The 5,499-nt window shown below is 49.1% G+C and overlaps 1 pseudogene; it reads right to left on the minus strand.

Moving 5' to 3' along the window:
- Positions 1–554: 554 nt before the first annotated feature.
- LOC138372310 (uncharacterized) lies at positions 555–1,615 on the minus strand (annotated as a pseudogene).
- Between the last annotated feature and the right edge of the window lie 3,884 nt (positions 1,616–5,499).

Genomic DNA, 5,499 nt, shown 5'->3' on the forward strand with positions numbered 1-5,499 from the left:
TTCTTTCACGAATGTGACCCCCCCCCCCCACCCGACACCACACACCTACCACAATTAGAGGATAGGACACCCGACATGTTGCTGGTCTTGCCAGGGCCCTCAGGGGCGAGTCTTGCGCATACGCCCCACAAACACCAGCTTAAGAACCATCATTCCATCGAGTTCAGTGACGAAAGGAGGATTGACAATAAAATGGTCCCCTCGCTCGAGACTTTCAGTACTACGGGTTTGAGTATTTATGCCCAGGTGTTTGGGGGAGGCAAACAAAAGAAGTCCAAAAGAATAATCAAGACTGGCAAAAGGTCAGCATGAAATGACAAATGGAAAGGAGAAGAGAGGGGGGAAGGGAGGGGGGGGAGAAGAGAGGTTAAGAAAAAAAAAACTAAGCAAAGGAAAGGATTTCTGGCAAAATTGGTGAAGACAGCAGCAGACACACAAGGCCTGTGAAGGACAGGACTGACCCATGGAGCATCACTGTAGCAGCCACCTACCAAGCCCTCACGACGACAACGAGTCAGAAAGTGATGGGATTCAGAGAAAGAAAACAGACCGAGTTTTAGCATTTTTATATTACTACATACAATATATTACACAAATTCATACTCTACAGAAAGTTAATCAATAAGGTTAAAAGTTTATATACATTTCTTAATATTACAATAATGAGAACAATTGATGGGGAACAACTAATGAGGGTTGAAGCGAGGAGCCTCACAAATGACACGCCTCAGATGGAAACAGGAGGAGTCGTGCCAAGTGACACCATCGTTATACTGGTTGTTTAACACCGCCAGACAGTCTTCGTTGCCTTCATCGTTGTCTGGCTGTGGCAGTCCTCGCCTGGGGAAGACAAGTGGTACTCAATGCCATGATCATTACCAGTCAACACCAATGGTGTTGTTTACGGTCAACAAACAAATTCTCACCTGCCGGTGCTAGACCAGTTAGAGTAGGGAGAGGAAGTGCCAGATAACCACGATCAAGACCACGAGTTACGCTTGTTGCCGCTCGTCCAAATGTCGCTGATGTAGTCTGAAACATACCATTTTATTACGTCCAAGTTTGTCACTCAAGGCCAAGTTAAACACCAAGACCAGCTTGTCAACTTACGTGCAATCAGGAACCTGGAAATTAACTCTTGCTTCCTGTTACTTTCAATACTGACGGCCTGGAAGCCGTTGCCAAGGCCAGAGCAGTAATAGGTTGCTTGCTCCCAGGTGTAGAGTCTACCAGAGTCGTGACACCATGAGAAGTGATACGTTCTGCCGTCCTCTACCTCGTCAACCTGACAAGTTAGGATAGACATTAGGTGAAGGCTCATTTTGATTACCAATTAACTTTAAAAACTGCCATATGGAAGGAAAATATCTCATCTTACCAGGGGTTTAGCAGCATGGTTGCAAAGACAAGAAATTGGAGGGAAGGTAAAGGGAGGCAATAGTGGAGATACTTGTTGAGGCCGAGGAATGAAGACCCGAGGCTGGCTTGGTAGTTGTGGCTGAACAAACACAGGTTGTTGGGCTGGTAGTTGTGGGAAGAGTTGGAGGGGTTGAGGAGCTTGGGTGGGGCCGGCTCCAGATACCAAGAGGTTCCAGTCGAGGTAACAAATGGCCTGTCAACAGTGACTCCCAAGATGGCGGGAGCAGCGTCGTTCCTAATGAAGTACTGGGCCCAGGATGGCATCACTGCTGCCACCATCACCAGAAAAATTATAGCAGTCATCTGTAATGAGTAGTATATATTAAAAAATATGAATGCAAGTCACTGCAATTTACGGTGTGAAGTGGAAGTTTAGTGGGACCGAGAAGTTTAATATTGACAACTATCTAAGTTGCAAATAATAAAAAAATTGTCTAATATGGAAGTCAGACTAATTTTGTAAGAGAAGCAATGTATATGCTACTGTCAAGTCTTAAAATATTTAACTCTTCTAAAATATACCTATTAAGTTTAGTTTGACAATTAAAAATGTATTGCTAGACAACCTATCCAATGTTTAAAGTAATTACTTTCACCGTTTACGTTAACAGTTAAAAAGAGTCGGCAATTCCAGCAAGAACGTCATTGATTAGTTTAGCACTATTGCCAGTACAATAATCAATGTTACACACCTGGTCTCCGGTCTGGGAAACTACAAGAGCGTGTTTAAGGCAGACTAAACACCTCCAGTGAGGTACTAATCCCACCGGCACGACCACCAGAAAATTTATGTTTAAAAAGTTAATGCAAGTTATTCCAAAGCCTCTTATTTTGAGGCGCTGTCTCATGTTAAGCCTTGGCTACCATAGGAGAGGCCTGGTTCTCTATTTGGATACCTGCTTGCTCTGACAAGTTATTGTCCATGAGGATTAGTGTCCTATTGGTTCAACACTATTTGCATGAACTTTCTTTGGAGGGCAAACCAGCCGATCTTTCCTAACATACCACTTCCCAAGAATCTGAGGTGTTCGCCTAGCTCTGGGCGGAGGTGGACGTGTCGCCTGTGAGCTCCTGGTTTGCTGGTCCGTGGTAGTTTGTGTGTGTGAGCGGACCTTTAGGGCCGTGGCGGCTGGAGGGATGGCGGCCCCCCTCCCCCTGTGAAGCAGCGGGATACCATTGGCCTAGAATTTACTGGCCCGGCGTCTTACCCGGCAGTTGAGGTGGTGATGATTGACATGTTGCGGGTGGATGTGGCATCTGTGTGCGGCGTTCAACTTGTATCCGAGCGTCGAGCTGTTGTGAAATTCAGCTCTACGGCTGTGTATCATCACTTTGTGGAACGCTATGACGGGAGGACATTTACTCTGCCTGAGGGTGGTGGTTCGGTGATAGTGTCGGACAGGTGCAGCGAGACTACCTATGTAGTAGTGCATGGTGCTCCCTTTGAGTTCCCTGTTCTCTTCTCCAGCGTCATTTTACCCGGTATGGGCGGGTCTTGAGTGTCCGAATGAATGCAGTCTCCTCCGGGCGGTGTATGGGTATCCCGAATGGGACCCGCACTGTGGCGCTGCACTTGAAGGACTCCATCCCTTCATCTCTCCAGCTTCTGGGCTTCACCCAGAAGCTGGAGTGAAGCGTGGTACGCGTGTTTTATGGGGGTCAGCCCCGGACGTGTTTCCGGTGCGGACTCTCGGGCCATCAGGCTGCGGGATGTGATGCGAGCCGGGTCGAACTTGTGTACATCTTCAGGGGGGAGGACTTTCCCCCGTTGGCAGTCCTGGACCTGTCGGAAGGTGCTGCTGTGGAACGTGTTACTTCCCAGTCCTCTGGTGCCCCGTTGCCGGTCTCTGATGCCAGCCTCGATGTGGCTGTGGGTGTCGGAGTGGAAGGAAGTGCATCCCCGGCTCCTGCAACTCAGCCTCCCCTGCCTGCCTCGTCTCCTGTCGAGTCTCCAGTTGTGACTCCTGTGGTGTGTGGTCTCGTAACTCCGGACGTCGAAGCTGCGCCCCGGCCTGTACTGTCTCTGGCGGCTGTGTCTTCGACCCGTATCGACGTGCACACTGTGATGTCTCCTGCGGTGTGTGGTCTTGTTCCCCGGGTTGTTGAGGCTGCAATGTTGAGTGATCGTGCGCTGCAGGGAGTTGCACGATCATCCAACGGTTCTGCTACGGTGCTTCCTAGCGGAGGTGATAGTTCCGACGATCTGCGACCTGTGTCCTAGCGTTCGCGGCACGTTTTGAGTCTGTCTCCGCCTAGTAATGCGGCTTGGGCCGACGTTGGGGAATTTGAGGACTCCGAGAGTTCGTCTTCTGGGGATGGTGATGTGTGCGACGCTGTTAAAGTGCCTGCGGCTCCTGTGGGTCGTGTTGCAGCAGTGATGGGTCCTGTGGTGGGATTGTCGCCTGGCCCTGGTCTGGCGTATTCTCCGGCTGCCTCCGCGTCACCGGTTGCTGGTTCCCCGGGTTGGGAGGTTGGGGCACCGGCCGAGGTTGCGAGAGAGGGTAGGGGCTTGGTGCCGGTTCTTACAAGTGCTTCTGTTCCGGCGGCCTCCGTGCCTCTGGCGTCCATGTGTGTGCCTTCCACGCCTTTGCCCTCTGCTCAGTCGTCCTTTGTTACTCCGTCCCCTGTGGTGTCGGCCCCTGCACCATCGCCCTCTGTGATTGCGTCCCCTGCGACTCCGTCTGCTATGTTGCCGGCCTGTGTCCGGCCGACTCCTGTGCTGCAGTCCCGTGTGGTTCCACCGTCTGTATCAAAGCCCTCTGTGCGGCCTCTTCCCGTGCCTACCGCCTCCGTGGTGGAGGGCGCCGAGCTGGATGTTCCTGACTTCATGCATCGACCGCGAGCATTATTTCTTATTTTTTATTTTGATATTTTACTATGTAATGCAAATGTGTTCTGTTTCCTTTGATCTATGAACTGTGGTGTGTATTGCTTTGTTGTATTCCCTTGTTATTTTCATGCATTTTATTTACTATGTTGTATTTCTAGTGTTATATTACCATGATCTGTTATTGTGTTCTCGATTCTGTGGTGTGTTGTCTGCTGTTGTGTGGTGTTGCGCATGGTGCATGTGTTTTGTGTTTGTGTTAGTTTGTGTTATTGTGTATGTGTATTCCTTGTTTATATTTTACGATATGAGTGGAAGACTTGCGCTCCCAAGACAGACACTCACAATATATTTAGCACTAATGTAAAAGTAAGTAATTATCAATAGAAGGCACCAAACCGGGAAGGCTATGTAGCACCATCAAATGTGCGGGATAATCAGAGGGCGCTAAATATCACCAAGGATGCCAATACGAGAACAAAAATGCATAAGGTGAACGATATCAAAAGTATCCGAGTCGCCAAACATTCTATCGAGGGAAAAGCGACCGCGGGAGACGGTCCGAAAACAACATACAATCTCGTCCTAGAAGTCAGGATATTCAACAAGGATATGTATGACCGTAAGAGGACAATGCAATTTGGACAATAAGGAGCAGGGCGGCACTCCATTAAGTGACCGTGAGTTAAACGGGTATGGCCAATACGTAATCTAGCCAGAGCCGTTTCCCACCACCGGTTAAGGTGGCAGGAGGAAGGCCACTGGGACACACGACTCTTAAGAGGACGCAGTTTGTTACGAATAACAGAAGACCAACAACTCTGTCATCGGGCAAGGATGCAGGCATGAATAACTGGGTAAAAGTCGGAATAAGGAACACCTTTATGAGAAATTGGACAAGTGCGGATAGCATCGTTAGCAGCAGCATCTGCATACTCATTTAAAGAGACACCAACATGGTTGGGAACCCAGCAAAACGCAACCGACATAAATTTACTGGAGATAAGAAACAGCCAATGGTGAATCTCGATGACCACAGGGTGGACCGGATTAAAGAACCCCAAGGCCATGAGGGCACTACGAGAGTCAACTACTACCACAAAGGAGGATTGCCCCCGTGAAAGCAGGAGACGAAGAGCATAGAGAATAGCATAGAGTTCTGCTGTGAAGATGCTAGCCTCCGGAGGAAGGCAACATATATAAGTGTGGTCAGGAAAAACAACAGAGTAGCCCACACCGTCAGCATACTTTGA

This window comes from Procambarus clarkii, chromosome 38, assembly GCF_040958095.1.
Source record: "Procambarus clarkii isolate CNS0578487 chromosome 38, FALCON_Pclarkii_2.0, whole genome shotgun sequence".
NCBI classification, from domain to species: Eukaryota; Metazoa; Arthropoda; class Malacostraca; order Decapoda; family Cambaridae; genus Procambarus; species Procambarus clarkii.